The sequence below is a fragment of the Vigna radiata genome, unplaced genomic scaffold (genome assembly GCF_000741045.1).
Source record: "Vigna radiata var. radiata cultivar VC1973A unplaced genomic scaffold, Vradiata_ver6 scaffold_437, whole genome shotgun sequence".
NCBI classification, from domain to species: domain Eukaryota; kingdom Viridiplantae; phylum Streptophyta; class Magnoliopsida; order Fabales; family Fabaceae; genus Vigna; species Vigna radiata.
In genome coordinates this window covers 57,485-68,575 of record NW_014541976.1, presented here as the reverse complement: position 1 = coordinate 68,575, position 11,091 = coordinate 57,485, and the positions used below count along the sequence as shown (strand labels likewise).

Here is an 11,091-nt window from a genome sequence, read left to right as displayed (position 1 = left end):
GAAGACCAACTTTCTTCAAATTATTGTAGGGCGCTAAGGAATTTTAGAGGGATGATAACTATGAAATTTCCTAACAAATAAAGAAGGGTATTCATCTTTGCCCATACTTTTCAGTTTCCACCCACATTCTACACTCATAATGTAGCTAGCAGTTTCATGCAAAGCAATTAGCTCAATATTGGTTCAAGAGGAATGTCGAAAGCAACATTCAGTGTATTTCAATAGTTGGAGCATGAAACTTCTCGAGGAATGAAACCAAACTACAAAAAAATCACTATTGGCACTCATATTCTAGTCATGGTGGCTCTAACACTACTTTTGTAGGTTTGACATCAACATTTGCACAGATTATCCCATCGAACAAATACTATAGAAATTGGAGCTTATAGGGTGAATGATAACTTGGTCCATCGAGTTGTCAAAGTTTGGATTTAAGTTTTAGAGTAAGGCCTGATGGAGGCTCAATCTTTTGTCGATTTCGTCATCAAGCTACCATACGATAGAGAAAAACTTGCTTGGTCGTAATGTGGATGGATCTTCAAATAAAAAAGGCATTAGGACAAGTATCAACTTGGATGGAGTAGATAACGTCATCATTGAACAAGTTATTCAATTTAATTTTGATACTTAAAAGAAAAATATTCTTTTATACACCTAAATTTTTTACATTCATTTGACATTATCCTTTTCTACATTTTACTCTCTTTCTTTTTTGAAAAATACAAAACTTTTCACTTTTATGACCATTTCACCCTTATAATTTGTGTCAAATGAATGTAAAAGTGTGTCATGATACCATTGCACTAATTAAAATAACCAAACTAAATACAAGGCTCTTATTATCAATTTGAGACTTGCACGAGAACTCTGTGTAAAATAGCTAACATGCTAAAGTGACTCCCAACTAGTCACCAGACAAATAAATGGAGAATATTATGCCAAAGAGTCTCTACCTTAAAAATATTACCACATTTCTAGAAATCCCACAAGATAGTTCGAGCAATTCAATGCCCAGAGAAAGCAAAAATTGTGCCAATGTCCTTTTCAAGCTCGTCAGTACTAAGACAGAAGGAAAACATCGAATGCTCTTTCAAGAGACTATGATAACACCAAGTTGGGACCATAAGGATGCGCTATAAGTCAACATAGTTAATCCTTACTAAATGAATCCCATTATCAACTTTCTCATCAATGACATCTTACCAATTGATATAACAGAGGCTACAAAGGTATGTCACAAGTCATCATTCTATGTGATGCATAACAAGGAACTCTTTTTTGTTGAGGCTTATCCTCTTTGTTTCTTAACTGTTTGGATGCAAACCAAGCTTTGTATGTCCTTTCCTAAATGCATTTAGGGTTTTGTGGAATGCACTTAGGTTGACGATGCTTGGCGATTTGAGTTCTCTAAGTAGGCTATTATTTGTTGACTTTAAGGAAGGATGTTCTTAACTTCATTGAAAAATGCTATGAATGTTAGAGGTATAGGATTATCCGCAATCTTCTAGCAAAGGAGTTACATAGAATTGGTACTCTTTTTCCCTTCACTACATGGGGGAATTGACATACTTGAACCATTCCCTTTTTGTTAAGGACGTGAGAAATTTTTAATAGTGGCAACATTTTTTTTTATTAAAAATATAGAGGCATAGTCTTTAATAATAATTATTGCACAATGAATTAAGCTTAAATGTAACCAACATCAAGAAGCTACGACGAATCATATATATCCATAAGCTAAACTCATTCAGCTTGCCAAATATTATAAAGGTCGAACCCTAAATGTTCGTTGCTTAGTTATCAAAAATATTTTGCACAAACAATAAATTTATGGATCCTGACATGTTAACAACTTTTTGACAATAGGAAACGTGTCATCACTTTATTTATCTGTTTGAATTTATTTAAAAAAAATATATATTTAAAATAGTTCAATCACAAGCCATTACGTATGCGTTATAAAAAAGTTTTCAAAAAAATGTTGTTAAAAAAACTTTTTCCTAAATTTATAAAGGATATATACTTTTCATAGAACATCAAGTTCACATGCACAAAACATGTTTGTCAGAAGATATGTTGTACAAGAGAACTACCTCACGCTAGGGGTGGGCAAACTACACTATTTGCACTGTACTATAAACCAATTATAGTTAACTATAATATTGTTCAAATAAACTGAACTGAACTAAAAAATAGTTCAAAGAAACTAAACTGAACTATTTTTTAGTTCAATTACACTACAATACAATTCAGTAAACTATTTTTCAATTCTTAATTCAATTAACTATTTATTGTGGAGTTCAAAGTTCAGTAAATGTACATTCTTATGCATTGTAAAAACAGTTCAGAATTAAAGCTAAAGCCTAAAGCCTAAAGAATACATAGCAAGACGAAAACAGTTCTCAATTACAGGAAATTACATCATGTAACATTTATCCATTTATCAAGCTCTGATATCTTCCCCGAGAATTACACAATATTTTTTATACTGTTGGGAAGAGATAATACAATGTCCTGAACTTATGTTTCAAAGGCAGAAGAATTCCTGTAACCCTGCATACAAAACAAAATGAGCAACGAGATCACACAGGAAAGAGCTAACGAGTTGCTATAAAATTACATCAATCTCCATTACTAAGAATGAGACAAAAACAACTATACAAGGATATGAAAATAGGCTGTCCAAATTAAAAATAGAAATAACAAATTAAAGTAAGATTAAAATAATTTTAGCATGCATATGAGAACATACTTCTAGCTTGGTGATAAAGACGGGCTGTCATTGTCTTTGCCCAAACAAGCTTCCCTACACAAATTTCAAATATTATATATACAAAACTAATACAAGCATGCCAGTGTAATTCAAATTATTCCTATCCTATCACCTCAACACTTTCAAATTATTATTCATTTCAAAATAATATAAATATATTATAACCAACATGCAGTATAAATATGATGTTTTATATACAATATTCTATGTTACTGTCTCCACAGAGCGTTGAACAATAAAAAGCCTCCAAACAAAACCTCATCACATGAGAGATCACCAAAACTCTCACTGCCATTAACAAATGGTAGGATATAAGAAATAGGACAACTACTGTTTGACTAGACCTCTAACTCTCGCTGCCATCATTAACCTAGTTTCTATAAATGATTATAACTCTACATTTCAAGATAGCAGACAACTTATTTGTTAGGTGCAGGATAACATAAAGATGTGGTGGGGAGAAGAATGTAAAATCACAATCACTCTACACCAGAAACTGTTGAGTGGGATACTTGCAATGAATGTGAGTAGTAACGTTGTAGACCACAATTTTGAGGATACTTGATTTAGGTTTATGGTTGCTTAAATAAGAATGTAATACATATATGTGTGTGTTGATTCATTGGAATGAAGAATTAAAGTGAAAGGTTAAATGTGCGTTTGAATTTTGGAATTTGGAATAAGAGTAAAGCATATAATAACACACCATATTTTTCAGAGGTCGGTGTAGTGATGGCATGGCTACAAGTATCAAATTGGTTTAGAGTGCCCCCTCCCTGTGGAATTGTTTTTGTTTGCAACATCTTGCAAGTAGGCTTTGGCCTTATGAGTGTAGTATATTTGCCAGAAGAACCCAAGATTGATGCTCAATATATAGGAATTACTTGCAATAATGGTTCATATAAGAAATTTGTACTTAACTTTATATAGTTCACAATTGTTTTGAAGATTTTTTCGATGTTGTAATCATAAGGATGGTTATCCCTTGAAAAGGATAAGACATTTGTGTGTCCAACTCTTCATAGGTGTAATTTTGGGAAATCGTTTCATACTTTCTATAGCGAAATGTAACAAGAGGCATGTGAGGCTTCGTTTTGGTTTAACTTTTCTAGCTACACAATAATCTTCATACACAATAAACAGGACAACTACTGTTAAAGCATGGTGCAGTGTTTAACGATGATGGAAGAATCCAGATGGTAATTTAAAACCCTTGTTGGAATAATAAAGTACCTTGGCCACTGATGATGGAAGAACCTCAGATGCTCTCTCCACGTACAAGCAATCTTGTCATTTACTTTGCCATACATGAAGTACTCAGGAGCCATGTAACTGCATAAGTGAGTGTTTATAGAATTTAGAAATTGAAACTATTTAAATGCAAATTCTTTCTGCAACATGTTTGAAAGTACAAACCCAAAGGTTCCAGCAACATCTATGCAGATTATGTGTGATGATGAAGTTGATGCCCATTTTGCAAGTCCAAAGTCAGAGAGCTGTGTTCAAAATCAACAAAGAAGCATGAGGCCTAACATGTGCAAATGATTCAAAACATGAAATTCAACTAATAAAGGGATATAGTACCTGGGTTCAAAATCCTCCGATAACAAAACATTTGATGATTTTACATTGCGATGGATCACAGATTGGCCTTCATTGTTATGTAGATACTCCAAAGCCTCAAATTGAACTGAGGACATTAACGATTTTCTTTCTCAAAACCTGTTAAACCCCTGGCAAGTGTTCTAGATCGTATCAAGTAATAATAGACAGTAAGTCCAAGATCGTTTCCCAAGGGACTCTTAGGCCTTATCTTTCATGTTAATTGATTGCATAAGACGTAAGTAAAAATTGAATTTAGGGTTTTAATGCAAAGAATGAAAATAAACATGCAAATTGAATCAATTGGAAAATACGAAATATGAATGAATGGAGTTGTTGGGATTTACAATTTCATCCTTATGCACCCTCTTATATCTACTATTCTTATTAAATTCGCTTTATTATCAATGTCATGCAACTTTCTAAATTACTCAAAACCTGATTCCTCGGCGAAAAGAGCCTTTTACCAATTACTAGTTTACCATTCCTAGTCTCCTTAATAATTACCAACGCATTATAGTACAGAAGCTTAAAAGCAATTGATCGTCCTACCCCTATTCCTAGGCAGTATTTCATTATCAAGAGAATTCTAATCAGTTCTAGATTTCCCCGTACGTTCCCGTATCGACAAAATCAAAGATAATGACATCGAATGAGTTAAACTATGCAAGCTTTATAACACAGAAAAGAAACCCAAACACTTGATAATAAAAGCATGTGAATATAATAAGAATTTCAATATAAGAGAGTTTCAAAAGGATTTACATCGTTCCCCAACAACAAAGAGTTTAGTTCACCATAGACATTGTGAAACTAGATGGAATTAATGGAAAATATGAAAGACTAAACCCTAGATTTGATAAATTGGAGCCTAAGCATCCAAGAAATCGCCTCCAAGGAGTGTAGAAGGTGCTCTGAAGTCTTCCTTTCCTAAAAGATTACTCTAAGGGCCGCACTGGGGCTATTTATAACATAGAAAAGTAACATAATTTCGGCCCAAGCCCATCATTTAGGCGCTCAACGCCCAGTTGAACGCTCAGCGGTGGACCCTCTAATCGCAGGACACTCAACGGTGGAAACTGGCGCTCAGCGCTGGCCCTCAAAGTCGCATGACGCTAAGCGTCGTCGCTCAAGCGAGAAACAATGCTTTCCTCCTCAAAACTGGCGCTCAGCGCTGGAATTGGCATTGAGCGGTGGACCTTACTCTTCTTTTGCTTCTTTTCTCATCCTTTCTTGAGTCTAAGTCCACCCTTCTTCACTTCCATCCTTCAGCTCTCATCAAATTCTATCAAAACAAGCATAATATCTCTAAAAACCACTTTTGACTTTCTTATGAACAAACCAATTGTTTTGCATGATTCTCAGCTCATTCTAAGACATAAAGGGTGTGATTTGATATCAAATTTAATTGTAAAAATAATGGTTTTTAAACCGTTATCACAACCCCAAACTTAGAACTTTGCTTGTCCTCAAGCAAACAAGAGAAAACTTAGCCTTTCCACCTTATCATAAAAAATAGTTCAACTCTTTCAAAAATCATTCTGTCATGACAAGTGATTCCTCAATTCAACTTTTCATTGAAATCAAATCAAGATGCATATATGCGTTCATTCATTCCAGTTCACATATTCATATATTCTCCAACAAATGCTATTTTTATGAATGTTCAATCCACTAAGCACAGATGTAATCATGAAATTCATCAATCCTTTCCAAGCAAAGTGTTTCACTCAATCATTCAAGTTTTTTAGGAGGTCTCTCTTCTCTCTACTATTTACCTGTCACATGCAACAAAATTGACATTCATCTCATGCAATCAACATCTTTACACACAAATGCCATCACAAGGACTTTTTCAAGGCTTATAATGTGGTTGGGCTAACAAGCAACATTAGGTTTTCAAATCACAAAATCCTTGAGTTAAGAGAGTTATTCACATAATCATAGTTCAAGTACAAACTCTCCTTTTACCAATCTCACTCATTCCTAACTTTCCCCTTTTTATTTTCTTTTACATTGAGCTCACCTTTCATGCTTTTTCTTTTTCTTTTCTTTCTTTTCTCATGCTTTTTCCATTCAACACTTGAGCTCAATGCCTTTCTTTTGCCCTTCAATTTCCATCAACAACCCCAAACTTGAACCTTTTATCAACACCACAAAATATTTCTTCAACCTAACTCAAGGTAAAGACTTTCAAAACAAGGGTTTTCATCCTGTTTAAGGCTTAGGTTCAAAAAAGGTAGAACACATGGTTCTCTTTACTTTGGGCGAAAATTTGGCTAAGTAAGGGCTTCCAAAAATGGCCTTGATCATATGACATAAGAATGTAATTCAATCAATCATAAAGATTCAGGCAATATCATTCATGCTTCCAAATGAATAGCCAATATATCAACAAACATTTTGGAGCTCAAAACCTCACACAATTATGCTCTTTCAACATCTCAAACATCAATCATCCATCCTTCTTAGCATCATAATCACAATCATAAATCATCATACACCTATTCACAAGCTAGTGAACAATTCACCTGTATATAAGCATGCAACACAATCTCAATTTGTCATTCACACCAAACTTCATCAAGCAACTCATCATGCAATAAAACCAAGTCAAACCATAGTAAAAAAAGGTGTTCAGGTAAGTACAAACACCTACTCTACTGAACAAAATTTAAACCTATTCTAGAAATTCAAACTACAAAAGACAAAGAAAGATAAAACCCTGTCCTACTGCAATGGCATCCATCAGTAGATGCCATATCATCCCATGTTATCATCTGAGCCCTCATTGTCTCCAGCCTCTGCATCCTCAAAGTCATCATCCTCCTCATCATCCTCGTCCATGGCTAGAGCTTTAGATGCTCCAGTTTCACTCCCCTGTGCCTACTCCTAAGGCCAAGCCATATGAAACTCGTCCATAGTCAACCTGTGCACCGGTGGTGTGTCATATAGACCTACAATCATCTCGGCTGTGGCCACCTGCCCTCTGCGGAGAGACTCCATCCTAGCCTCCATCATGGACATATACATGTCCCTCATCTGGAATGGCTCTGCATGCTGCGCTGGTTCATCCTGCTGAGCTGCTTCTCTTCTAGGTCGTCTCCTAGGCACTGGTCTGGCTGCCTCATCTCCTCTACAGAACTGTCTATAATAGGCAGCATCTAAGGGAAGGATGTCCCAATGGTGTCTTGTTACTCACAGTAGTAGCGCAACTCTGAATCTCGTTTGCGATGACCTCACCAACATTCACATCCATCGGTCTCAGCATACAATAGATGAACATAATCCGATGAAGAGTAATATCAGAAACATGAGAGCACGGCTGAACATTGGCATGAGTAAATGCCGTCCAATACTTTGCCAAGGGTGTCAGATCTGCCCTTTTGATTTTGATGGGCACTCCATTTGGGTTCCTGTGAAAGTGTCCCCTAGGTACACAAAGAACCCTCTCAATGTCCTCCTAGTCTAAAAACTCCCCTATGTACAGTGCATACTGGCACTGCTCATCAGCCCACTTAGTGCCCAAGAAGCTGTTAATAGTCTCGGGGCCATACCTGATAATCTTCCCTAAAACATAACTAGTATACCTCTCCATTTGTACTCCTCAGTGTCGCAACCGGAATCGCGACGGGACGACGATCCATAGAAAACTATTCGAAAAAAACGTTTTGGAGTCGCCACCATAGTTTATTCTGGAAAACTATGGAAAAAACCATAAAAAGTATAAGGCTTAGTCTATGAAAACCAGAGATTCAATTCGGGAGTCAGTTACGTGTGGAGACGGTGTCAGCACCCCCACAACGCCTACCCTAAGGCAGTACCTTTAATTAAATGCGCGAATAAAAATGTGGTTTGCAAAATGTTTGACTATCCCAAGAGTAACAAAATAAAGAAACAAAAATATTTTTTTGTTTTTTGGGCCCGACAAGGATTGACCTTGCTCCTACGTATTCTCAGTCATACTGAGAAATCAGGGTTACGTAGTTCTTTCAGAAAGATTGTTGTTTGAAGATGTTTTTAGTTTTTGAAGATTTTATATTTTTTGGTATTTTTATATAAAAGAGAAAATGTTTTTAGCACAACGCCTACGCGAGCGGTCGCACGTGTGCTTAAACATTTTCAAAATATTTTTAATATTTTATTTAGAAAGGAAAGGGTTTTCTAACACAAGGACGATGCGTGCGATCACACATGCGCTAGAACCCTTAAAATAATATTTTTTAATTTTATTTTTTGTAAAGGAGAAGGAAAAGATCTTCAGCACAAGGCCTACGCGAGTGGTCGCACGTGTGCTTAAATCTTTCCAAATATTTTTATTGATTTTAATTTTTTGAAAGAGAAGGAAAAGATCTTCAGCACAAGGCCTACGCAAGCGGTCGCGCGTGTGCTTAAACCTTTTCAAAACATTTTTATTTGATTTTTATAAAAAAGAAGGACAAGATATTCAGCACAAGGCCTACGCGAGCGGTCGCACGTGTGCTTAAACCTTTTCAAAATATTTTTATTTGATTTTAAATTTTTTATGATTTTTAATTTTTGTAAAAGAAAAGGAAAAGATTTTCAGCACAAGGCCTACGCGAGCAGTCGCACGTGTGCTTAAACCTTTTCAAAATATTTTGATTTGATTTTTAATAAAAAGTAGATAACGATAGAAAAATAGAAATAAGATAAGTAGGTAAATTACTAAATAGAAATAAAGAGTAAAAAAAATAATAATAATATGAAAAACTTAATGATGAAATAAAATAAAAAGTGTAGTGGTGTTTAAATAAAAGATGGGGGTGTCTAAATCACTTTTTTTTTACTTAATGGGTCCAAACTCAAGTGGCCAGGTGTGTGAAAACGAAATGGGGGTGTAGAAATGGATGTTTCACGTTTTTGACCTGGCCCAGAGTTGGCCTAGGCAGAAAGGGTGTGAGGAGAATGAAAACAGGGGAGCAGGAAGACATTGTTTTTTTGTAGAATGGGCTCAACATCAGCCCAAGCAGATAGGGTGCGAAATAGTAAAGAAACGGGGGTGTAGAAGGAAAAGCCTAAAAGACTAAAAGAAACATAAAATAAAAAAAAATAAAAAAAAGCTAAAATGGACCCAGCTCAATTCCCCTCTTCAGAATTTTCCTAGGGTTTTCTCACCCCCAAACACCATGAGGCTTCGATTTTTCCTTCTCCAATGAGCACCACCATCTCTGAACCTCATCACCACCATCCCAACCACCATAATTGGCAGTCAAAGGTACTATCAGAGGCGCCGACCACCACCAAAATCTCGGCCAATCACACACTCGCTCAACCCTACTCTCACCACTCATCTTCCACGCTTGTCGAACCCCTAGGAACCCATCCACCCAACCGCCATGGACGCGCGACTCATTCCCTCCAAGTAGCAGCCGCTATCGGCGATTCCGCTCATCACCGGAAGGTTAACGGTGCCAAGGCAACTCTGAACCACCATCACGAAGAACAAACCGACTTGGCAACCATCATTGAAAGACGATTTGGATGCGCTGGTTTCCGCCTGCTGCGGCGGTTGCTATGACCGGAAAATAATCTCAACCCTAGCTCGAACAACAACTTCCAGTGATTCTCCTAGAGCTTGAAACCTTCACTATCGGATCGCCAATGCTTCCGAAAAACTCCTCCACCGTCGCCGTCACCACGAATCCTTCGTTCAACAAACACGGCCCACCCTTGTGCCACTGCTTTCTTCTATTACTAATCCCATTTAGCTGGGTGAATTTCTCATTTACCTATTGAATCCCATTGATGGTTTGGATTGCGAAAACTAGTTTGGTGCAGAAATCAGTGTAAGGTGTAAGGGCTTATAATCAACTCTATGTAGTTTTCGCAGGTTTGACTGAAAATCACCAATGGTGATGAAGGAGAGGATGGGATACCAATTGAGGGTGTGACTGTATTCTTTGAATGGTTGGGGTTGGGTCCTGTTTTGGGTTACTGCTCCGGTGAGGGTTGAATCTTACTATTTGTATCCGCTTCCCAAACCTATTTCAGGGTATATGTTGATGGACAAGGTTGGGAGAAGATAGGATGAACGAATGGTGAAGATGAAGACGGGATGATGATGTTCGGTCGTAGTGGCCGGTGGTGATGGGGATTGGAAACGAGGAAGGAAGAATAATCTTACACCATAATATTCTTGAAACAGATCAATCGGGGCATAACATGTACTAGCAAACACACGAGTTCCTTACATCAAGCACCATAGGAATAACGAGTGAGGTGTTTACCTGAGGTTTCCTCTGTTACCTGTCACTTCCGATGCCGTCTTTGCCTAATTCTGATGATCTCCTTGTAGTCAAAATCTTCCTCCTCCGATAAGCTTTTTTCTCCCTGATTGATGAGTTCCCCTTCCTTTTTTTTCCTGAATCTCCTTGTAACCGTCTTCAAAACAAAAATCCTTTTCTGCTTTCATACCCCTCTCTTGCCCCCGATCCTAACACATTTCCCATTTCCTCTTTCCACGTGTTTTTCTCTTTCCTATTCATTTTCTCTTCTTTTTCTCCTTCTTTTTTTAGTTCTCTTTTCCTTTCTTTTCTTATATATTTTTATTTACTATTTTTTTTCAAAAAAAAAAATAGAAAAAATCAAATTAAATAAGATAATAAGAAACTAAATCATAAGAACTAAGAATAATAAAACAAAAATAGCAAATAAAAATAAAATAAGGCAAAAATAAAATAAAAAAATAAATCCTA

At 36.4% G+C, this 11,091-nt stretch overlaps 1 long non-coding RNA gene across 3 annotated transcripts; it reads right to left on the bottom strand.

Moving 5' to 3' along the window:
* Nucleotides 1–2,264: 2,264 nt before the first annotated feature.
* On the bottom strand, nucleotides 2,265–10,852 carry LOC111240727. Of its 3 annotated transcripts, none has more exons than XR_002666268.1 (6): nucleotides 10,624–10,852; nucleotides 4,358–4,518; nucleotides 4,190–4,269; nucleotides 4,007–4,105; nucleotides 2,753–2,806; nucleotides 2,265–2,553 (listed from the first exon to the last, which is right to left on the bottom strand). It is a non-coding gene; the product is annotated as an uncharacterized LOC111240727 (long non-coding RNA). The 3 variants fall into 3 exon arrangements; XR_002666267.1 differs by having other exon boundaries at nucleotides 4,358–4,506; XR_002666269.1 differs by having other exon boundaries at nucleotides 4,358–4,506; nucleotides 10,643–10,852.
* Nucleotides 10,853–11,091: the final 239 nt, after the last annotated feature.